This window comes from Mandrillus leucophaeus, unplaced genomic scaffold, assembly GCF_000951045.1.
Source record: "Mandrillus leucophaeus isolate KB7577 unplaced genomic scaffold, Mleu.le_1.0 Scaffold799, whole genome shotgun sequence".
NCBI lineage: Eukaryota > Metazoa > Chordata > Mammalia > Primates > Cercopithecidae > Mandrillus > Mandrillus leucophaeus.
In genome coordinates, this window is record NW_012108685.1 from 707,411 (window position 1) to 732,631 (window position 25,221).

The window sequence follows — 25,221 nt, forward strand, 5'->3', positions numbered from 1 at the left end:
CGTCAAAAAAAAAAAAAAGCCCAAACAGAAATATGTGAAGTAAGAGGAAGAAAATGAATATTTATGAGGCTCCACTAGGCACCAGAACCACGTTACGATTTAGTCTTCACAATACCCTATTGTAGAAGAAGGAAGTATTACTGTCATTATTATTGTCATCCCCTTTTTGTATATAAGGAAACTAAAGATCAGAGAGGTGATGTGACTTATTGAAAGTCGCACACTGATATGGTTTGACTGTGTCCCCACCCAAATCGCACCTTGAATTGTAGTTCCTGCAATTCCCACCTGTTGTGGGAGGGACCTGGGGGGAGGTAATTGAATCATGTAGGCAGTTTCCCACTTACTGTTCTCGTGGTTGTGAATAAGTCTCACGAGATCTGAAGATTTTATAAAAGGTTTCCCCTTTCGCTTGTCTCTTATTCTCTTTCTGCCTGCTGCCATGTAAGTCGTCGTTTTGCTCTTCCTACATCTTCCACCATGATTGTGAGGCCTCCACACCCATGTGGAACTGTGAGTCCATTAAACTTTTTCCTTTATAAATTACCTAGTCTCAGGTGTGTCTTTATTAGCAGCATGAGAACAGACTAATACACACACCTAGTAGGTGATGGATGGGATTCAAATCTGGGGCTACCTGACTCTAAAGGCCTGGAAAAAGAGAGATAAATTAAAGAAGAATTGGTGAAAATAGTGGCAGATTAATGATGATAATGATGGTGGTGGTGAGGATGATGATAAAGATGGCAGCTAAAGCTTATATAGACACTGCATTAAGAGCTTTCCATGTTAACTCGCTTAATTCTCTCAACAACACTGAGGCAGATAATCTTATCTCTATTTTACAGACAAAGAAATTGAAGCGCGGAAAGTTTAAGTAACTTTCCTAAGACCACACAGCTCATCAGTGACCATTCATAGCCAAGCACGACTATGCTCTACTGCCTCTTGGACTAACATTAACAATGGGCCAGGCATGGTGGCTCACACCTGTAATCCCAGCACTTCGGGAGACTAAGCCACGTGGATCATATGAGGTCAGGAGTTCGAGACCAACATGGCCAACATAGTGAAACCTCGCCTTTACTAAAAATACAAAAATTATACAGGCATAATGGCACACGCTTGTAATCCCAGCTACTCGGGAGGCTGGGGCAGGAGAATCGCTCAAATCTGGGAGACAGAGGTTGCAGTGAACCGAGATCATGCCACTGCACTCTAGCCTGGGCCACAGAGCAAGACTCTGTCTCAAAAAAAAAAAAAAAAAATTAACGATGACCTAAAGTTAACTTATTATTTTCTTGCTTACTTAAGTATTGTCTACCTTCTCCACTAGAATGGAAATTCCACTCTAGAAAGTTCTTTGTCTTCTTGAGGGCTATATTCCAAGAGCCCATTGCATTACAGTGCCTCACACCTGTAATCCTAGCACTTTGAGAGGCCGAGGTGGGTGGATTGCTTGAGGTCAGGAGTTCAGGATCAGCTTGGCTCACACCCTGTCTCTACTAAAAATACAAAAATTATCTGGGTGTGGTAGCATGCACCTGTAGTCCCAATTACTTGGGAGGCTGGGGCAAAAGAATTGCTTGAACCTGGGAGACGGAGGTTGCAGCGAGCCTCGATCACATCATTGTACTCTAGCCTGGGCGACAGAGCAAGACTATCTCAACAAAAACAAAAAACAAAACCAAAAAGCTTTATTCAAATATAATATTACTAGATCAACGGCAATATTTTCCTGAAAAGGCAGAATATATAATTCAAATTTACAAGTCAGAGATTTAGAATTGTACATACCCTTTTCCTGTAATGTGTGAATTTTTCAACTAAATTAAGCTAAAATGAAAATTTTGTTTGTTTTCTTGTTCCAGCTGTTACAATATGAATATTTTGAATGAATCAATAAAGGAGTAAGAGCTGAGAAAAGGAGTTAGAGAGACAACATGGCCCAGGGAGGAGCACAGGATGCACCAAGGAACTTTTGCTGGCAGAGCTGTGAGTTAAAATATGCCACAGATCTTTCCTGAAATATCACATTAGAGCTGAAAGGGACTTTGTGGGAGCATTTAGCCTACCGATCTATTTACAAGTGGGGAAAGGGAGGCCAGGGTCGCATCGTGGATGAGTGACAAAGTCCAGGCTTGGTTTTCTGCCTTAGAAACCAAGGCCTGTATTCTCAGCCACATTGCTAAATTCCCTGGCTTCAAGGGCCAGCTTCATTACATCCACAGAACTTGTTTAAGTTTATCCTTCAGTGGGGACCATCTGAGGCTGCAACGTGAAACTCTTTCCAAAAACAACTGTCCTTGTGTAGAGGTCTGCATGGTGAGACCTGGAGGTGTGTGGTGGCTGTGGGGGCTGCAGGAAAGGGGTAAACTTCATTTTCATTGCTGGGCAGAGAGAAGGAAGGCAGACCAGGCCCATAAGTACTATAGGCCATGACTCTCATTTCCTTCCAAATAACTCTCTCAAGCTGTATAAACTTTCTGCCTGAAAAATAAATGACTGCCCCCTTAAAATAAACATTTACACCATCCACTTGCCTGTATTCACTGCCCAGGAATGAGGCTCACCTATTACTATGCCCAGAAGTTTCCGCCAAAAGCCTGCAGACTTGTATTTTTCTCCATGACCCTCAGTAACCACTATTTGACAATCACCATCTCCCAGGAACCCATCAAAGCAAAAAGAAAGAAAGAAGGAAAGAAAAACAAAGAAAGAAAGAAAGAGAGAGAAAAGGGCATGCAGGTGGAGTACATAATAATAGATTTGTGTGAAAGCAGGGATTTAGTCTCATGAATTCTGAAGTCAAGTCACATTGCATACTTGAAAGGAGAAATCTAAGAGAAAGGTGGATGGGTGTCAATATTTCTAATAAAATAGGCAATTAGACAATCTATTTGGTGATTTATTTCTTCTCCTCCTCTTCTTCTTCTTCTTCTTTTTCTTCTTCTTCTTCTTCTTCCCTTCGTCTCCTTCTCCTTCTTCCTCTTCATTTCTTTTCTTTTCTTTTCGCTGGAGTGCAGTGGTACAACCATAGCTCACTGCAGCCTTCAACTCCTGGGCTCAGGTAATCCTCATGCGTCAGCCTCCCAAGTAGCTGGGACTACAGGTATGCACCACCACACCCAGCTAATTTAAAAATATATATATGTTGTAGAGACTGGGTCTCACTATGTTACCCAGGCTGTTCTCAAACACTTGGCCTCAAGCAATCCTCCCATCTTGGCCTCCCAAAATGCTGGGATCACAGATGTGAGCCACCATGCCTGGCCTTGTTTGGTGATTTCTTGAGAAGGAGTTAATGATACATGAATGAAGTAAGAATCACTTGTAGATTTCACCCATTTATTCATTCATCATTAACTGAGCCTCTATTATATGGTAGGTACCAGGCAGGCACAGTCTCATTATTACAGTACAACTGGAAAATGGCAATTATGTTGTTTATACCATCATAGTGACATAGCTCTGTTATAATCACCACCACCAAAACCAAAAATGCCTAGTAGAAGAGTTCTTTCTCTTATGCAAAGCATCATTTTATTTTAGCCTCTGAAGTCCTCTTGAGAAAGGTAGTGGTATTATCACTGTTACTGATGCTTAACCCTATATTACAGGGTACAAAAATGAAATTCCAAGAAGTGCTTTTATGTTAAGGAATTGGTATCACTTTACTTAGCACCTCTTCTGAATTGTTGGTATTAAATGGTATAAAAATGTTCTGAGAAGAACAGGGTTATGTTACTTACAAAGCTAAAATGGAGGAGGCTTTAACTTATTCATTTATCTGATAATTAATTCACTTATCAACATCTATCTGTAATGTGCTTTTTATACGCTTTTTATACACTAAACAGTGGGCTCATTATTCAGTTGTCTAGGCTTTTATTTCTTTCCTTTTTTTTTTTTTTTTTTTTTTTTTTTTTTTTTTTTTTTTTTTTGATGGATTCTCACTCTGTTGCCCAGGCTGGAGTGCAGTGGAGAGATCTGGGCTTACTGCAACTTCCATCTCCTGGTTCAAGTGATTCTCCTGCCTCAGCCTTCTGGGTAGCTGGAATTACAGGCATACACCATTACGCCCAGCTTATTTTTTTAATTATTAATAAAGACAGGATTTCACCATGTTGGCCAAGCTGGTCTCAAGCTCCTGACCTTAGGTGATCCACCTGGGTTGGCCTCCCAAAATGCTGGTATTACAGGTGTGAGCCACCATGCCTGCCTGCCTTCCTTCCTTCCTTCCCTCTTTCCTTTTCTCCTTCCTTCCTTCCCACTCTTCCTTCCTTCCTTTCTTCCCTCCTTTCTTTTTCCTTTTCTCTCTCCATCACTCCTTCTCTTTCTCCCTCCTTTCCTCTTTACTTTCCTTTCTATCCTAATCTTCTTAACTTCACCTACTTGACTTTTGAAAACCTCCTCAGAAATGCTCAGTTGTTCACAACCCCTCCTGCCCTACCAGTGTGTTACTCTTACAGTCTGAATTCCCTGAAAATCAGATTCTAAGACAAAGATTCAAATGTACCAAGTTTATTTGGGAGGAGGATATTAGGAAACACCAGCAGGAAGGTGGGAAAGTGAGACAAGGAGGAAGGTCAATAAATGGTGCATAATCATACCAATTACCCCTGTGAACAGCTGCAGCTCCATCCTGCTGGGGGATGCTGGAAGGCAGTGTCAGCATGAGACTCAGAGTCATTCCAAGTGGGGAGCGAGAAAGGAGGGTCATTATCCACTAACTTTCTACCATCATTGGTTGAGGGCTGCTTCCAGAAGCATCAGTGCACTTGATTTCCTGTCTTGTCCACACATTCTGGCTTGGTTTTTGCACAGGCTGAGTTCTTCAGCATTCCTAATAAAATAGCCCTCAAGTAGGGCATCATAAGCTGCACTAAGCAACTGTATTAGTCCCATTTTTGCACTGCTATAAAGACACTGTCTGAGCCTGAGTAATTTATAAAGGAAAGATGTTTAACTGACTCACAGTTCCACATGTCTGGGGAGGCCTCAGGAAACGTACAATCATGACAAAAGGTGAAAGGAAAGCAGACACCTTCTTCACAAGGTGGCAGGAGAGAGAAGACTGAAGGAGGAACTTCCAGACTTGTGTAGAACCACCTAATCTCATGAGTACTCACTCACCATCACAAAAACAGCATTGGGGAAACTGCCTCCATGATCCAATCACCTCCCTCCTTCAACACATAGGGATTTCAGGTACCTCCCTTGACACATGGGGATTACAATTGGAGATGAGATTTGGGTAGGAACACAGAGCCGATTCGTATCATTCTGCATTGGCCTCTCCCAAATCTCATGTCTTTTCACATTTCAAAATCAATCATGCCCTCCCAACAGTCCCCCAAAGTCTTAACTCACTCCAGCATTAACCCAAAAGTTCAAGTCTTAAGTCTCATTTGAGACAATACCAGTCCCTTCAGCCTAGAAGCCGGTAAGATCAAAAGCAAGTTAGTTACTTCCAAGATACAGTGGAGGTACAGGCATTGGATAAATGCTCCTGTTCCAAATGGGAGAAATTAGCCAAAACAAAGGGGCTACAGGCCCCATGCAAGTCCAAAATCCAGTGGGGCAGTCATTAAATCTTAAAGCTCCAAAATAATCTCCTTTGACTCCACATCTCACAATTAGGGCACACTGATGCAAGGGGTGGGCTCCCACAGCCTTGGACAACTCCTTCAGGGGCTGGTATTGAGTGTCTCTGGATTTTTTGGGCGCATGGTGTAAGCTGTCACTGGATCTACCATTCTGGGATCTGGAGGACATTGGCCCTCTTCTAATAGCTCCACTAGACAGTGCCCCAGTGGGGACTCTGTGTGGGGGTTCTGGCCCCACACTTCCCCTTTGCACTGCCCTAGCAGAGGTTCTCCATGAGGGCTCCACCCTTGCAGCACACTTCTGCCTGGATATTCAGTGATTTCTATACACACTCTGCAATTTAGGCTGAGGTTTCCAAACCTAAACTTTTGACTTTTGTGCACCTGCAGCCCCAACACCACCTGGAAGCTGACAAGGCTTGGGACCTGCACCCTCTGAAGCAATGGCCTGAGCTGCACCTTGGCCCCTGCACTTTCAGCTGGAAGCTGAAGTGGCTGGGACACAGGGCACCAAATCCTGAGGCTGCCCACAGCTGTGGGGCCCTGGACTTGGTCCATAAAACCATTCTTCCTTCTTAGGCCTCCAGGCCTGTGATGGGAGGGGCTGCTGCCAAGAACTCTGACATGCCCTGGAGACATTTTCCCCATTGTCTTGGCAATTAACATTTGGCTCTTTATTACTTATGCAAATTTCTACCGCTGGCTTGAATTTCTCCCCAGAAAATGGGTTTTTCTTTTCTATCACATTGTCAGGCTGCAAATTTTCCAAACTTTTATGCTGTGCTTCCCTTTTAAACTTATGTTCCAACTTCAGGTCACCTCTTTCAAGTTCAAAGTGTAGCAAAATTTTGCTCCTTAGTTCAGCTGAGCGTCTGTAATTCAAGCTACTAGGGAAGTGGAGACAGGAGAATTGCTTGAACTGAGGAGGCAGAGGTTGCAGTGAGTTAATGTTGCACCACTGCACTCCAGCTTGGGAGACAGAGCAAGACTCCATCTTAAAAAAAAAAAAAAAAAAAAAAAAGCCTGAGTTCTTATCACACAACCAGGAAAATTTAGGCACTTAGACACACTAAATGAAGGGTGGGTAGAGCAGGATTTTATTGGGCAGAAAGGAAAAAACTCAGAGTCCTGCTAACAGGCCTCCCACCTCTCAGATTGAATCCTAGGCCACCACACAGGAACTGAAGATGCCAGGCTTCTTCCGCTTCCCACAGTGTGTAGGTGGGCATGCTCAGACAAGGCCCTGGGCAGGTTCCCTCATCTGCACAAAAGTATCTGATGTAAACAAGTGTTTGCCTGTTTAATAACCTTTCCCTGTGGTCCTCCCCAATTCCCTGAGATTTCCTTTTACAAGTCTTTACATCAGATACTTCTGTGCAGATGGGTGGGTTGGAGATTCTCTGGGGACCCCTTTTTATCTGCCTAGGCATTTGGCTGTCTCAAAAGTTACACAGATCTCCAGGACAGGGGCAAAATGCTGTCAATCTCTTTGCTAAAGAATAGCAAGAGTGACGTTTGCTCCAGTTCCCAACAAGTTCCTCATCTCCATCTGAGACCACCTCAGCCTGGATTTCATTGTCCACATCCCTATTAGCATGTTGGTCAAAACCATTCAACAAGTGTCTAGGAAGTTCCAAACTTTCTCACATTTTCCTGTCTTCTTCTGAGCCCTCCAAACTGTTTAAACCTCTGCCTGTTACCCAGTTCCAAAGTCACTTCCACATTTTCAGGTTATCTTTATAGCAGCACCCTACTCTCCACAGTGCCAATTTACTATATTAGTCCATTTTCACAGTGGTATAAAGATACTATTTGAGACTGGGTAATTTATAAAGGAAAGAGGCTTAATTGACTCACAGTTCCACATGGCTTGGGAGGCCTCAGGAAACTTACAATGACGGTAGAAGGCAAAGGGGAAGCAAGCATCTTCTTCACGAGGCAGCAGGAGAGAGAAGAACAAAGGAGGAACTTCCAAACACTTATACAACCATCAGATCTCATGATAACTCACACACTATCAAAAGAATAGCATGGGGGAACCACCCCTATGATCCAATCACCACCCTCCCTCAACACATGGAGATTACAGGTCCCTCCCTCAAAATGTGGGGATTGCAATTTAAGATGAGATTTGGGTGGGGACACAGAGCTAAACCATATCAGCAGCCTTGGGTAACTAGAAGTGAGTGGTTGGGAGTATGGAAGGAAGCAATAGTGCCTGCTACACTCACCAAGGTCTATTTCTAGACACTCCACAAGTCTATGTGGATATAGGGTCTTCCTGACTATAATCAGATAGATACATGTAGCTATGAAGTCCTTCTGTTCTAGATCCTGCCCTCAGCATTTCCCTGAACTGCCATCCATAGATGTCCTCTGTGCTTCAATGTCCCCTGAACTCCTCCACCACACTGCTGATACTCACTGCTGGAGTGAACATTCAAGGTTGTCCTGATGTCATGCTATTGCACTCAGCCTACTTAACTGTGTCCCTAATGCACACATAATGTTCTAGAGCAGCTTGGACCATGGAGTTAACTATTCCATCTGATGTCCTTGGGCAGCTTAGTCCATGGAGTTAACTATTCTATCTGCTGCCTCCTGATCCAACCATTCACTTCTCTCTTGTTTTTACCTGTTTGATAACCTTTCCCTGTGGTCCTCCCCAATTCCCTGTGCTTCTACTGGTGACCAGGCACGGTATTAGTTCCCAGAACCCAGGCCTACTCAGCATAGTAACCCATCTACCTACTACAGTGATTGGCCCAGGGAGTGAACACATGATCCAATACAGCCAATCAGAACTATTCCTTGAGATTTTATACAGACACCAAGAGGTAGGAGACTTCCTTTTACACTGTGGTTGCGTGTTGAGAGGATGTTGAGTTGGAGCTTTCTACACCCATAGTTACCCCTCCTCCACCACATGGAAGACACATATGTGAAGAAGATGAGGATAGGCCAGCAGCCTCCAGGGAGGAGCAAAGCTAAAAGAGAGAGAGAGAAAGAGGGAGGGAGGGGGAGAGAGAGAGAGAGAGAGAGAGAGAGAGAGAGAGAGATCCTCATGCCATCAGTTGACTTGCATTCACTGTCTGCAACCAGCTCCTGCATCGATCTTTCCAGTAACAGAGCTCATTATTCCTACTTTTGCCTAAGCTAACTTGCATTCAGTTTCCTTCATTTATTATACTTTCCACCTACTGTGAGTAGAGACACAAGGAAATGCCTTCTTTTCTTTTCTTTTAGATGGTATTTCATGGCAGAGAGCCCTTGATGCTGATGATTTAATTCTTTTTTCCTTTTCTTACATTTTTTTTTTTTTTTAAATAGAGATAGGCTCTCGCCATGTTGCCCAGGCTAGTCTCAACGTCCTGGGCTCAATCTATCCTCATACCTCAGTCTCCCAAGTATCCGGGACTACAGGTTTACACCACCATGTCCAGCTAATTTTTGAATTTTTTGTACAGAGAGGGTCTCACTATATTGCCCAGGCTGGTCTCAAACTCCTGACCTCAAGTGATTCTCCCACCTTGGCCTCCCAAACTGTTGGGATTACAGGTGTGAGCCACTGTGTCTGGCCTATTTAATTATTTCACATTTACCACCTAGCAGAGTGACATGGACTGCTAGTGACATTTACCTTTACTTTTAACACTACTCTCTCTTCAGGACACACTGGGATTAGAGGTAAGAGAGGCTGGTTGGGGGACATACGAGACCCATTGCATGTCATACTCAGGACTAACCACTGCTGCCTTCCCAAAATGCAGGCCTTGTGGTAAACATATTGGTCTTCTCTCTCATGCAAAGGAACTTTTTTTGCTCCCTTGAAAATCAGATTTCTTCTGCCTGCCTCCCCTGCCCCAGGTCTATCAGACATGCCTGTATATACCTCAATCCAATTTCTTTCTTTCTTTCTTTCTTTTTTTTTTTTTTTTTTGAGACAGTCTCGCTCTGTCATCCAGGTTGGAGTGCAGTGGCGTGATCTCGGCTCACTGCAAGCTCTGGCTCCCGGGTTCAAGCGATTCTCATCCCTCAGCCTCCTGAGTAGCCAGGCACCCACTACCATGCCTGGCTAATTTTTGTATTTTTAGTAGAGATGGGGTTTTACCATGTTGGCCAGGCTGGTCTTGAACTCCTGGCCCCATGTGATACACCAGCCTCAGCTTTCCAAAGTGTTGGCCTTACAGGCATGAGCCACCACACCCAGCCAATCCAATTTCTAATGATCATAACTTCTATTTATTGAGAGTATACAGTTTCTTCATTACCTAAACACTTCACCTATACTAATTCAGTTAGTCATCATAAAATCCCATAAGTCAAAATATTGCTAACATCTAAGTGGTGAAAAACGAAGCTGAGATATGTGTCCAAGTTCAACATAGGTGGTAAGTGGTGAAGCCAGGTGGAGTGACTACGGAGTCCTCCACACTTTTCAATGTCTTTTTACCTTTCATTATGATTATTTTCAATCATACACAAAAGTAGAAAGAATAGCACCACAAACCCCAGGTAACAATCACCTAGCTTCAGTAATAATCATTATTTTGCCATGTGTGTTTTATCATTTTTTTTTTTTTTTTTTATGGAGCCTCACTCTGTCACCCAGGCTGGAGTGCAGTGTCGTGATCTGAGCTCACTGCAACCTCTGCCTCTCGGGTTCAAGCGATTCTTGTGTCTCAGCCTCCTGAGTAGCTGGGACCACAGGTGCGCGCTGCCACACTTGGCTAATTTTTGTGCCTCAGCCTGCTGAGTAGCTGGAATTACAGGCATGTGCCATCAAGCCTGGCTAATTTTTGTATTTTTAGCAGAGATAGGGTTTCACCATGTTGTCCAGGCTGGTCTTGAACTCCTGACCTCAAGCGATCTACCTGCCTCGGCCTCCAAAAATGCTGGCATGAGCCACTGTGCCCTGCCAGATTTTCTTTTTTTCTGAGACACAGTCTCACTCTGTTGCCCAGGCTAGAGTGCTCACTGCTGCCTCTACCACCTGAGCTCAAGCAATCCTCCTACCTCAGCTTCCCCAGTAGCTGAAACTACAAACATGTGCCTTCCCACTAGGCTATTTTTTGTATTTTTGTAGGACGGGGGTCCCACTATTCTGCCCTGGCTGGTCTTGAAATCTTGGGCTAAAACCATCCACCTGCCTCAGTCTCCCAAAGTGCTAGGATTACAGGCATGAGCCACCACACCTGGCCTACAATTTCAGATTTTGAAGTTTAGGTCACTAATGAATTTTTAGTTGATTTTTGTTTATGATGTAAGATAAAGGTCAAGTTTTATTATTTTCCATGTGGATATTGTTTTTCCAACACTATTTATTGAAGAGACTATTCTTCCACTATCGTGTCTTCTTGGTGGCCTTGTTGAAAATTAGTTGATGGTATATGCTTGGATTTATTTCTTGTCTTTTTTTTCTGTTCATTGTTCTATGTGTCTGTTTTTAAAGCATGTAGGGTTTTTGTTTGTTTGTATGTTTTGTTTTTGAGATGGAGTCTTGCTCTGTCACCCAGGCTGGAGTGCAGTTGTATGATCTCAGCTTACTGCAGCCTCTGCCTCCCGGGTTCAAGAGATTCTTGTGCCTCAGTCTCCTGAGTAGCTGGGACCACAGGTGCATACCACCACACCTGGCTAATTTTTGTATTTTTAGTAGAGACAGGGTTTCACTATGTTGGCTAGGCTGGTCTTGAACTCCTGGCCTCAAGTGATCCACCCGCCTCAGCCTCCCAAGGTGCTAGGATTACAGGCATGAACCACTGCACCTGACCCATGTATAGGCTTTTGAATGTGACTTCCTTTACTTAGAATACTGCTTTTGCAATTGGTCCATGTTATTGAGTCTATTGGTAGTTTGTTACTTTATATTGCTGGGTAGCATTTTATTGTATGGCTGTAGTATGGATCATTTACCCATTTATCTGTTGAGGGACACTTGAATCGTTTCAACTTAGGCAATTATAGATAAAGCCAGTATAAACATACACATAGAGGATTTTTTGAGTAAACACTGATTTTCATTTCTTTTGGGCAAATACCCAGGAGTGGGATTGCCAGTTTTTATGGTGGGTATATGTTTAGCTTTATAAGAAATTGCCAAACTGTTTGCCAAAGTCGCTAAACCATTTTGCATTTTCTTTTTTTTTTTAATTTTACTTTAAGTTCTGGGATACATGTGCGGAATGTGCAGGTTTGTTACATAGGTATACATGTGCCATGGTGGTTTGCTGCACCTATCAACCCGTCATCTAGGTTTTAAGACCTGCATGAATTAGGTATTTGTCCTAATGCTCTCCCTACCATTTCCTCCTACCACTCAACAGGCCCAGGTGTGTGATGTTCCCTTCCCGGTGCCCATGTGTTCTCATTGGTCAACTCCTACTTATGAGTGAGAACATACAGTGTTTGGTTTTCTGTTCCTGTGTTAGTTTGCTAAGAGTGATGGTTTCCAGCTTCATCCGTGTCCCTGCAAAGGACATGAGCTCATTCTTTTTTTGTGGCTGCATAGTATTCCATGGTGTACATTTTCTTTATCCAGTCTATCATTGATGGGCATTTGGGTTGGTTCCAAGTCTTTGCTATTGCAAATAGTGCTGCAGTAAACATACATTTGCATGTGTCTTTATAGTAGAATGATTTATAATCCTTTGGGTATATACTCAGTAATAGCGTTGCTGGGTCAAATGGTGTTTCGAGTTCTAGATCCTTGAGGAATCGCCACACTGTCTTTCACAACCATTTCTCACTTCTACCAGCCATGTATGAGAGTTCTAATTGCCTTCTATTTTGCTCTCATTTAATACTCAAATATGTTTTTTAATCTAAAGTGCCTTTCTATGGTTTATTTATTTGAGTCAGAATCTACAAAATAACCACATGTGGTATTTAGTTAATATGTCAGTTCTCTTTTAATCAATAATAATTTTCCTTCCTCTTCCACTCTTTAATGTCATGCACTTATAAGGAACCAAGTCAATTATTCTAAATTTTCCACATTTTGGACTAGGTTGATTGCATTCTTGTTTCCTTTGTCCTCTCTATTTATCAGGATCCAAAGTCTGAATGTGAAACTTGACTAGGCCCAAGTTTAATTTATTTTTTGGCAAGAGTAATTCATAGGTGGTATGATATATTATTGGTTGATTACATCAGAAATACCTACTATCTGGTTGGTAAAAGTCTGACTCATCTATCGTGAAGTTTACAATCAAATGTTCATTGAATTATTTTTATGAGTCATTGCTGATTATTGCCTAGTTCTGTTATTCCATTAGGAGATGCAAAATGATTTTATATGTATGTATCTTCTGCATCTATGAAATGGAATTCTTGTATAAAGAACTATCCCTCCTCACCTATTTATTTACCATGAAATATAGTTTGGGCAGAGCTGGGAGTGGTGGCATGCACCTGTAGTAGCAGCTACTCCAGAGGCTAAGGTGGGAGGATTCCCTGAGCCCAGGAAGTCGAGGCTGCCATGAACTATGGTTGCACCACTGTACTCCAGCCAGGTTGACAGAGAGACCCTGTCTCATAAACAACAACAACAAATATACCATTTGAACAGAGAAGACAGGATAAATGCTTCATTACTTCTTTTTTGTTATTTACTAGTGTCTAGTAGGATGAGTTGCTGCCATAGCAAATTCAAAAGAGGATCAAAGAGATTTTTTTAGTATTACTGTAAATTCATGATTTTTAATATTTTAATTCTAATTTTTGAAGGAAGCTCAAAATCTTTTCCACAGGGCACATTCAAATCCGATGGTATGGCTGGACCCTTGTTTGAAGTCCTCTAGGCATTTCCCAACAGTTTAGGTGACATTGTCAGCCAAGGCTCACTGTGGAACATGCCGTGTCCCTCTCTACCCAGGCTTGTCTGAGTCTCATCTCTGTACCAGCTGAGAGACCTTGATAAAGATGCCTTTTCCTTTCCCCAAGCCATAATACAGGATGTCAGTATGATTTTTCATTTACTCAGCTCAGCTAGTTTGAGTTCAGTAAATGAAACCAAAAACAGAGAATTTTTGTCTGTAACCGGGAGCTCCCAAGGGTAGATCAAGATTTTGGTTTTTGTTGTATTAAGTTCAAGTGATGTAATCAGAATTCCATCTCTCTCTCAATTCCTGGCTGTTGAGAATTTGTGTTGGTGTCATTCAAGGGCAGGCTCTGTTTGCAAAGGGGCCCCAGAGGTTCTTATACAGCCTGTGGGGTCATTGTTAGGCTCTTTTATATTCAACTACTTGTTATGGATAAAAAGCATACTCATCAATACATGGAGGTTATTGGCTGCACAGTGAATTATAATAATGCAATTTTAAAGTTTCATAATCATTAGTGCTAAGCTTTACCAAGTGAGTTGTGACTCCGATGCTCAGCAGTACCACAATCTCTAATAGGTTCTTACCCACAGGTGCCTTGTCTCTGCCTGAGAATTCATCTGTTGTAGGTGTGTGCTTGGATGGTGTCAGGAGCTGGCTAGAAGTGGCTGGGCGATGGTATCCCAGGGGCAGCCCTCCATTAGTAACAAGCAGGAGTTCAAGGATAAATTCCCCAGTTCCTCATTTCTCAGCAAGACATCAACTTACAGAGTTTCCCAGAAGTCTCCAGGAGTGCTGAGACAAACATGGTCATGGAGACCCTAACCCAGTGGCACTAGAGGAATTAAAGACACACACACAGAAATATAGAGTGTGGAGTGGGAAATCAGGGGTCTCACAGTCTTCAGAGCTGAGAGCCCCAAATGGAGATTTACCCACATATTTATTGACAGCAAGCCAGTGATAAGCATTGTTTCTATAGATTCTACATTAACTAAAAGTATTCCTTACTGGAAATAAAGGGATGGGCTGAAATAAAGGGATGGGTCTGGCTAGTTATCTGTAGCAGGAGCATGTCCTTAAGGCACAGATCGCTCATGCTATTGTTTGTGGTTTAAGAACACCTTTAGTGGTGTTCTGCCCTGGGTGGGCCAGGTGTTCCTTGCCCTCATTCCAGTAAACCCACAACCTTCAGCGTGGGCATCATGGCCATCACGAACATGTCACAGTGCTGCAGAGATTTTGTTTGTGGCCAGTTTTGTGGCCAGTTTACGGTCAGATTTGGGGGCCTATCCACAGCATGTCCCCGTTATTTGTTTTGGAAAGCGGTGAAAGCAAAGGCAGCTTTGTCATGGTGAGCTACTTCTCGCAGGACTCGGGATCTGCATCTGCAGACTATACAAAGACAAACAACACAGATTAATAACACAATCGTCATTAAAATCACAGAGCTTCCAAGTGTTTTTATCCATTTTAATGGGTTACTAGCTGCTAATCTGTCTGCAGCTCCTTCAAGCACTCCAGTTTCTGGCCTTAAGGTCAGGTGTGCCTAGGATGCGTTAAATATTTGTTCTTTTAATTTTGCAACATCCAAAGACAAGTTTGCAGTGTGTCCTTCTAGATTTTTTTTATTCTTTCCCAAATTTTGATCTTATTAAGAGCCATTAATAGTTTCCACAAATCCTTATGTTTAGCTCCTACAGCAGGCCATGTCATTTGAGGTTGAGGTGCCACTATACTGCCATATTTCCAGATAACAGGAAGTCTTGCCATACTTCTTATCATTTCTACCATCTGACCGTTTTATTCAGACCAGCTGAACACAGTGTGGCCGTGGCACACACAATGAGAGGTGCAATTCAAGCTAAACATTCCCTTAGGAGACCAATCAATAATGATCCCATAGGAATAATTGTTCAGCACCTCTGCCTGTTCTGCAATGCAGTCTTGCCAAACTAGTACGTTCATGTTTTCTGGCCAGGTTCAATTTTGTTTACAAATAGGTTTTTGAGGGCAGTATGCGTCAATTATAGGAGCTGATTCATGATGGTGAATACTGAGATTAGAAAGCATGTGTAACTGTGTCATAGAGTGATTACATCCAGACATTATTGCCAGCCAAGATTGATAAATATGCCCAATAAGTATAATTGTTCTGTGTCAGCCCATACTCATGGCAATGGTGATTCCCGCTATCATAGCTACCATTAAATTACTCATTGTGACTGGTTGTCCTGCTTTCCTCAGGTTTTCTTCCGCCATCTGCAACAGCTTCTTGATCTGTCCCCAAGTAGGTGGCTGTGTTCAATGGGTGTTGCTCGTGACAATTGGGCTCCTCCTCAGCATCAGTCTCGACATGGATGCAACTTGGGCGGTCCTCGGGATCCTCCTTGAATCTCTTCCTTAGCATCTGGTTCATGATAAGGTTTCAGGTATCTTGATGATATCCAAACTGGCTGCTGATTTGGTCCTAGAGAAACACAAGCATAACCTCTACCCCAAGTTTTTATTTTACCTATTTCCCAAATTTTGGTATTGGATCTCTCCACCAAATCAGTTGTTCTGCTTCAGTCTTTGCAGCTGGTTTCTGTAGATGCTGTTCAGCTGCTGATAACATCTGGCCTTTAGGCAGGCTCAAAAAATTTAAAGTTAATAATGCTAGATTCAGTTGCATCTGGGGTGTCCCACAGTCCCTGTTTTACCCCCTCTGCTTTTGCAACTGCTGTTTCAGGGAGAGATTCACTCTTTTCACTATGGCTTGTCCTTGAGAATTATACACGATGCCAGTAATGTGTTTAATATTCAATATAGAGAAAAACGTAGCTAGAGCTTGGATAGTATAGCCTGGGGCATTATCTATTTTAATAGAAGCTGGAATGTCCATCACTGCAAAACACTGCAAAAGGTGACATTTAACACAGGCAGAAGACTCTCCTGATTGGCATGTAGCCCAGACAAAGTGAGAAAAGGTGTCCACACATACATGTACATAAGCTAGTCTCCCAAACGAGGGAACATGTGTGACATCCATTTGCCAAAGAGAATCAGGTTGCAATCCTCGAGGATTAACTCCTCTTGTAAAAGATGAGGAATGTACCATTTGTCAAGTTGGGCATCACTGGATAATAGCTTTATCTTCCTTCCAGGTAATGCTCTATCTGCTTTTGAGACCAGCAGCATTAACATGGGTTAAATTGTGAAAGTGTCTAGCATTAGTTATTGCATTAGCAACTAGGTGATCAGCCATTTGATTCCCTTCAGTTAAGGGTCTTGAAAGAGGTGTATGAGCCCTAATGTGAGTGATGTAAAAAGAGTGCATTCTACTCCTAACTGCTGTTTGCAATTGGGTAAATAAAGTCATCAGTTGTTCATCTGTATGAAATCGTAACTGAGCATATTCAATTAATTGTGTGGAATGAACCACGTATGAAGAATCAGAAATCACATTAACAGGCATGTTAAAAGCAGTCAATATCTCAATTATAGTTATAAACTCTGCTTTTTGAGCTGAAGTATAGGGCGTCTGAAAAACTTTACCTTTCGAACCGGAATAAGAAGCTTTACCATTACTAGACCTGTCTGTAAAAACATTCTCAGCACCTTCAATTGGTTTAAATTTAGTTATTCTAGGAAGGATCCAATTAGTTAATTTCAAAAATTGAAACAGTTTCATTTTAGGAAAATGATTATCGAGAATGCCCACAAAGTCAGCTAAATGGATTTGCCAAGTAAGACTGTTTATAAAAGCTTGCTGTATTTGTGCCTTTGTGAGAGGGACAATAATTTTTCCAGGATGATATCCATGTAATTTAACAATCCAAGTTCTCCCATTAACTATCATAGTAGTGATTTGATCCAAATAAGGAGTTAGAGTCCGTGAATTAGGACGTGGAAGAAAAAGCTACTCTACAAGATCTTGCTCTTGAACAATTACACCAGTAGGTGAATGCTGAGTTGGAAAATTAGCAAATCTAGAGTCTTCTCTGGATCTATTTTATCTATTTGAGCTTTATGGACTTGCTTTTCAATTAGCTGCAGCTCTGCCTCAGCTTCTTTTGTTAATTGCCAAGGGCTAGTGAGACTAGGATCTCCTCTAAGAATAGAAAATAGATTGTTCATGGCATAGGTAGGAATGCCTAGAGCAGGTTGTATCCAATTAATGTCCCCTAGTAATTTTTGAAAGACATTTAATGTTTTCAATTGAGCCCTACGTATGGTTACCTTCTGTGGCACAATGGTAGTGTCATTTACTAAGGTCCCCAAGTAGGAGTAAGGAGTAGTAGTCTGAATTTTGTCAGGAGCTATAATTAAACCATCATGAGAAATCAAATTTTGCAAGTGATCATAACATTGGAGTAATATTTCTCAAGTGGGAGGAGCACAAAGTATATCATCCATATAATTAATAATGTAACACTGTGAAAATTTTTTAGGAGTAGGTTCAATTGCTTGCCCTTCATAAGTCTGGCAGATTGTCGAACTGTTTAACATGCCTTGTGGCAACACTTTTAAATGAAAACGCTTAGCAGGCTGCAGGTTGTTTACTGCAGGTATTGCAAATGCAAACCATTCACAGTTTTGTTCAGCTAAGGGGATAGTAAAGAAACAGTCTTTTAAATCTATAACTACAAAAGATCAATTTTTTGGAATCATAGCAGGAGAAGGCAATCCTGGCTATAATGTCCCCATAGGTTGTATAACTGAATTAATGGCTCTAAGATCTGTCACCATTCTCCATTTACCTGATTTTTTCTTAATTATGAAAACTGGGGAATTCCAAGGGGAAAATGTTGGAGCTATGTGTCCATTTTCTAATTGTTCATTAACGAAGTCTTCTAAAACCTCCAGTTTCTCTTTACTTAGCTGCCATTGTTCTATCTGAATTGGTTTATCTGTTAACCATTTTAAAGATATAGGTTCTGGAGGCTTAACAATGGCCATCATCAAAAATGATATCCTAAACCTTGAGGGGAACTTTGTCTTTCTGCTTGAAGTGGTTTCTTCAAACCTTGCAAATTTTTTCCTAGTCCCATACCAGGGATACACTCCATTTCATGCATCATATGTTGACTTTGAGGGCTACATAATTGCTCTGGAATTAGAATTTGTGCTCCCCATTGTTGTAATAAATCTCTTCCCCATAAATTTATAGGTACAGAAGTTATAATTGGTTGACTAGTCCCAGGTTGTCCATCGGGCCCTTCACAATGCAAAATATGACGACTTTGGTATACTTCAGGGGCTTTACCAACTCCAACTATGTTAAATTGAGCAGGCTGAATTGGCCATGCTGACGGCCAGTGCTGTAGAGAAATTATTGAAATGTCTGCTCCTGTATCTACCAAACCTTTAAATTTCTTTCCCTGAGTAGTTATTTCACAGGTAGGACGTTTATCAGTGATTCGATTCACCCAATAAGCTGCTTTGCCTTGTTTATTTGTGCTTCAAAATCCTTTCACTTTTCCCGTTTCCACATAGGGCACAATGAGGAGCTGTGCTATGCGCTCTCCTGGCTCTGCTTTCCAAGGAACAGAAGTAGATATAACAATTTGAATTTCCCCATTGTAATCTGAACCAATGACTCCTGTGTGTACTTGCACCCCTTTTAAATTTAAACTAGACCTTCCTAGAAGTAATCCTGTTGTCCCCACTGACAAGGGTCCACAGACCCTTGTTGGGACCTTTTGCAGGGGTTCCCCACACAGAGGCTCACAGCTTTTGTGCAGCATAAATCTATTGCGGCACTACCAGCTGCGGCAGGGGACAGACATCGCACAGGGGTGAGGGAATGGCCTGAGCCAGAAATGTACTGGTTTGGAATGAGGCCCGGGACAGGCCTCTCATGGCTTTTCCTGAAATCGGGTTTCCATCTTTATCAAACTTAGAGTGACACTGATTGACCCAATGTTTTTCTTTTTTTACATTTTGGACATATTTCAGGCTCAGTAGTTTTCTTTTTTCCCCTATCTGGTGGCCTGACTCACTGATTTTTTTCTACATTCTTTTTTAATATGACCTTGCTTCCCGCAGTTAAAGCAAGCTTCAGGAAATGGAGTATTTCCTTTACCCACTCTCAGTCCTGCCATTGCCTGGGCTAGCAGAGTAGCCTTATGCAGATTGCCTCCGATATCGTCATAGTCCTTGATATAATCAGCTAAATGTGCTTTCCCTCTAATAGGTTGCAGAGCAGCCTGGAAATCGGGATTAGCATTGTGGAAAGCTACACTATATCCTGAGCAGCCTAATCTGCAATCACCTTTTTTAAGAGACTCCTGTAACTGAGCTGTAAAATCTGCATACGGTTCTTTTGGTCTCTGTTTGACAGCACTAAAGGAAGGGTATTGTTCTCCACCTGAAGTGGTTTTTTCCCCAAGCTCTAATGCACACTCCTCTAAGCTACTCTATGGCATCCTGCTGCATGACCACTTGTGCATCTGAACCAGTCCAGGTGCCGACCCCCAAAAGTTGATGTGCCGTTATATTAATTTGTTGTTGGGCCTGGGCATTGTGAGCAGCCTGAATGGAAGCTTCATCTGCCCACCAAGTTTTAAATTGTAAGAACAGAGCAGGAGTTAGACAAACTCGAGTAAGAGGGTCCCAGTCAGTAGGAATCATCCGACTGGAGACAGCAACATTTTTTAACAGTCCCATTACAAAAGGAGAACCTGGTCCATACTGGTTAATAGCTTGTTTAAATTCTTTGAGTAATTTAAAAGGAAAAGGCTCAAATGTAGCTATAATATTTCCCTGTTGATCTGGGGGGTGTATTCTAACAGGGAACTGCCAAGCCTCTAAATCACACTCTTTTCTAGTTTGCTGAATTCTTGCCTGAATAGAACTAAGAGCGGTCGCTTGAGGCGCTGCTCGAACAGTCACTGGGGCAACTACTTTTCGCCCAGTGTCCTCCGGAAAAGAAAGATCTGGGGGGTCAGGCCACATTTTTTCTTCAAAATAAGGAGGGGGTGCAGAATGGTAGGGATGAACCTCTTCCTCCTTTGCCGCTTTAACTTTAGCTGGCAAACAAACCTGCTCTGTTACCTCTTCTGTTACTTCATTTTACTCTCCTTCCTCCTCATCATCAGTGTGAAAAGGTTCCAAGGTAGAATGAACCAGAGCCCACACTTGTCCCATTGTTACTCTGATGCTTCCGAGCTCCCATTCTTACTCACCACGGGGATAGCTTAAGAGTACTTGGATGTCCTCCAGCTTAGTTCCACGTTCTCCCACCGTCACCCCAGTGACCCTTTGGCCTGGGTTTGAGCCTCCACATTGGGCACCGCTTGCTGAGACCAGCTTGGCCATGAAGACCCTAACCCAGCGGCGTTAGAGGAATTAAAGACACACACACAGAAATACAGAGTGTGGAGGGGGAAATCAGGGATCTCACAGCCTTCAGAGCTGAGAGCCCCACACAGAGATTTACCCACGTATTTATTGACAGCAAGACAGTGATAAGCATTGTTTCTACAGATTCTAGATTAACTAAAAGTATTCCTTACTGGAAATAAAGGGATGGGCTGAAATAGAGGGATGGGTCTGGCTAGTTATCTGCAGCAGGAGCGTGTCCATAAGGCACAGATTGCTCATGATATTGTTTGTGGTTCAGTAATGCCTTTAACGGTTTTCCACCCTGGGTGGGCCAGGTGTTCCCTGCTCTCATTCCGGTAAATCCACAACCTTCAGTGTGGGCGTCATGGCCATCACAAACATGTCACAGTATTGCAGAGATTTTGTTTATGGCCAGTTTTGGGACCAGTTTATGGCCAGATTTGGGGGCCTATCCCTAGCACGGGAGGATTGAGTCCCAGCTGCCCACACTGGTCACCTATTCATTAATTGGCTTCTTTTCTTCTCTGTCTCATTCCCCAGCTCTACTAGTGGTACTTTCAGGGGTCACCTCCCAAATGGATTAAATGCCCTCAAATCTTTATCCCCCTGCTCAGGAGGAATTCTGTCTAAGACAAACCACAAGTTTAATATATGAAATGTTTCTTTTTTTTTCAGTGTAACAAACAAGACACGCACAAATCGGAAATATTACCACTTCTAATACTGGTACTCAAACATAGACTTATTACTGTTACATGATTTTTATTTCTTTCTGGTAAATAACTTTACCTGCCTAGACTCAGGCGTCGGATTGAAATGTCAGACTTACTGCAGGTTAGGTGAAGACGGGATGATGGTTGACAATTGAGGACTGGGGACATGGGACCTGGAAAACTTTCAAAAGCCTCTTCCCAGTTAGACAGCCCCCTTTTAGTGTTACATTTGGCTCTTCACAGGAAGAGATGTCTCAATGATCGGCTTCAACCAAATCAAATAAATGTTGATGATTTTATAATCCAGTACTAAAAACAGCACACACCAACCACGTGCTGTTTAGATTATTTTATTGATATAAATATATGGATAAGAAAGTGCATGTTTGTATATGTGACTTATATCATATATACATATATAATAATATTTATTATATAATCTGTTTATATATGTTTTTATATTACATATAGTTTTTTTCTCTTGCTAGGATGTTTTATATATTTAATCTATATTTATTTTTATCATTTAAAAAATTTTTTTGTTAAGACAGAGTCCTGCTTTGTCACCCAGGTTGGAGTGCAGTGGCATGATCTTGGCTTACTACAGACTCGACCTTCCTGGGCTCAGGTGATCCTCCCAACTCAGCCTCCCGAGTAACTGGGATCACAGGCATGTGACACCACACCTGGCTAGTTTTTGTATTTTTAGTAGAGACAGGGTTTCGCCATGTTGCCCAGGCTGATCTTGAACTCCTGAGCTCAAGCAATCGCCCACCTTGGCCTCTCAAAGTGCTGGGATTACAGGTGTGAGCCACGGTGCCCAGCCCAATGTATATTTATAACATTCCCCACAATCATCTTGGGTTGGCACCAAGGCCTTTAAAAATATAGAAATTTAAAATGAAAGGAAGGCTAGAAAACTATAAAAAACTCAACACCCTTTAAAAAAATTTTTTTTAACTGTCACAGAATGCAAATAATATAAAGTTCACCATCTTAACCATTTTAAGCATACAGTGCAGTGGTGTTAAGTATATTCACATTGTTGTGCAGCTGATCTTCAGAATATTTTTATCTGGCCAGGAGCGCTGACTCACACCTCTAATCCCAGCACTTTGGGAAGCTGAGGCGGGTAAATCACCTGACATCAGGAATTTGAGACTAGCCTGGACAACATGGTGAAACCCTATCTCTACTAAAAATACAAAAATTAGTTGAGCACGGTGGCGGGCGCCTCTAGTCCTACCTATTCAGGAGGCTGAGGCAGGAAAATTGCTTGAACCCAGGGGGTGGAGGTTGCAGTGAGCCGAGATCACACCACTGCACTCCAGCCCGGGTGATAGAGTGAGACTCCATCTCAAAAAAAGAAAAAAAAGAAAATCTTCCTCTTGCAAACCTGAAACTCTATACCCGTTAATCAATGGCCACCACCATTCCACTTTCTGTTTCTATGAATTTGACTATTTCAGATACCACATATGAATCATACAGTATTTGTCCTTTTGTGATTGGCTTATTTCACTCAGCATAATATTCTCAAGGTTCATCTGTGTTAGAGCATGTGTCAGAAATTCCTTCCTGGCCAGGTGCAGTGGCTCACGCCTATAATCCCAGCACTTTGGGAGGTCAAGGCAGGCGGATCACTTAAGGTCAGGAGCTTGAGACCAGCCTGGCCAACGCGGTGAAATGCCGTCTCTACTAAAAAGAAAAAAATTAGCTAGGTGTGGTGATGGGTGCCTGTAGTCCCAGCTACTTGGGAGGCTGATGCAAGAGAATTGCTTGAACCTGGGAGGTGGAGGTTGCAATGAGCGGAGATTGCACCACTGCACTCCAGCCTGGGTGACAGAGTAAGACTCTGTATCAAAAAAAAAAAAGAGAGAAATCCCTGTCTTTTTAACACTGAATCATATTACTCTTTTTTTAAAAGACTCTTAAAATGTTTATTCTTGTCAGAATAGCTGATGATTTTCTGTTACATATTTTGGTTTATTATTATAGTAAGCCTTCCCTCCCTTGAAAAATCCATTCAAAATATGTCAATCCTTGAGGTAAAGAAGTTTAACCAAAATACTATCCTGATTTTTTTTTCCCCCAAGACAGAGTCTTGCTCTGTCTCCCAGGCTGGAGAGAAATGACGCAATCTTGGCTCACTGCAACCTCCACCTCCCAGGTTCAAGCAATTCTCCTACCTCTGCCTCCCCAATAGGGATTACAGGTGTGCACCACCACATTCGGTTAATTTTTGTATTTTTTAGTAGAGATGGGGTTTCACCATGTTGGTCAGGCTGGTCTCGAATTCCTGACCTCATGATCCACCTGCCTCGGGCTCCCAAAGTGCTGAGATTACAGATATGAGCCACTGCGCCCAGCACTCATTTTTTTAAAGAAAAAAAATTATAAAATTCCTTTAGCTTGATAAATAGAAATCATCTCTTCTTGTTCTACTCTGGTGAACATAAATGTATTTTATACAGTAAAGAATCCAGTCATTTATTGGTAAACCAAAGGTAAGAACCCTTCATTTACCTGTTCTACTCCAACACAGTACAACACTGCCATGTTCATATGTACTTAAAAAATAATTACCAACCCTCTTCTGGCAGACAAAGTTTTGGAATAGCCAGAGCATTGCTTAATGTTCGAACTGCATCTGTCTCCTGTTTCTTTTACAGGAGAGATCCATGGGCGTTGTTAACCATGCCCAAAGCCAGCTTCTTCTCATTGTTTCTTCAGCCTGTTCTGACACCTTTTGCCTGAAGCAACTGGACAATATCTGCATAACCCTTCCAGGCAGCAGCATGCAAAGCTGTGTCTCCCAACTTGTTCTGTTGGCTCGGTTAAATCCTCGGTTGAGTAAATAGCATTTCCACTATGTCTCTGAAATCCCATGACAAACCTAGTCTAAGGCAGTGCTTCCAGCCTCGTCTAAGCCATTAACACCCACTCGGTTCTCCAAACACTCTCGCAACCAACTCAAGTTGCCTGTTTTTGCTCCTTCAGACATAGATTGTCAATGGATTCTGCCTGCTCAGCCACATAGTTGCTTGGAGTTAGTCCAGTCCTGCCTTTGGAGGTGCCTTTCCACCAATTGACGTCATTCATATCAGTAATGTAGATGATATCACCTGCCTCAAAGCATAGTTCATCTGGAGTTCTGGGTTCAAATGTATAGAGGGCTCTGAAGACTTTATCTTACCCTGGTTTGACTGCTTTGGGTAGCAGCTTCGACATCTCACTTCCTTGAGCTAGTGAGCTGCAAATTCTAAAGATGACGCTGGAAAGCCCCGCTTGCCTGCTACCTGGCTCTCCAAACACCTCAAGGTTACTTTTTGTCTGGGTTACAGTTATTTGCCTTCAAGGACTGGCGCCCACCCTTGGCTCTCAATGATATTTCATTGTATGGATATACCACATCTTGTTTATTCGCTTACCCGCTGGGGAACACTTGGCTTTCTTCCGCCTTTTGGCTATTGCAAACAATGCTGCTATGAATATAAATGTATCAATACCTCTTCAAGTCCTGCTTTCAGTTCTTTTGGGCATATATCTAGAGTGAAACTGCTGGATTCAACACCCTTCATTTTTAATTTTTACAAGCCTCTTCCCTCTGAGACCACCAGCTGGAGTTTACCACAGAGAAAACAAGAAAGAATGAGCTGAGCTGACCTCTGTTCTGGGGTTTCTGTTAAGGCCAGTTCTAAATGAATTTTGAGACCCTCTTGTGGGATTACCCAAGAACGCTTTTTGCCA

The 25,221-nt window shown here is 42.3% G+C and overlaps 1 pseudogene; it reads right to left on the bottom strand.

Moving 5' to 3' along the window:
• Nucleotides 1-24,702, bottom strand: part of LOC105530005 — a 29,935-nt pseudogene extending 5,233 nt beyond the window's left edge.
• Between the last annotated feature and the right edge of the window lie 519 nt (nt 24,703-25,221).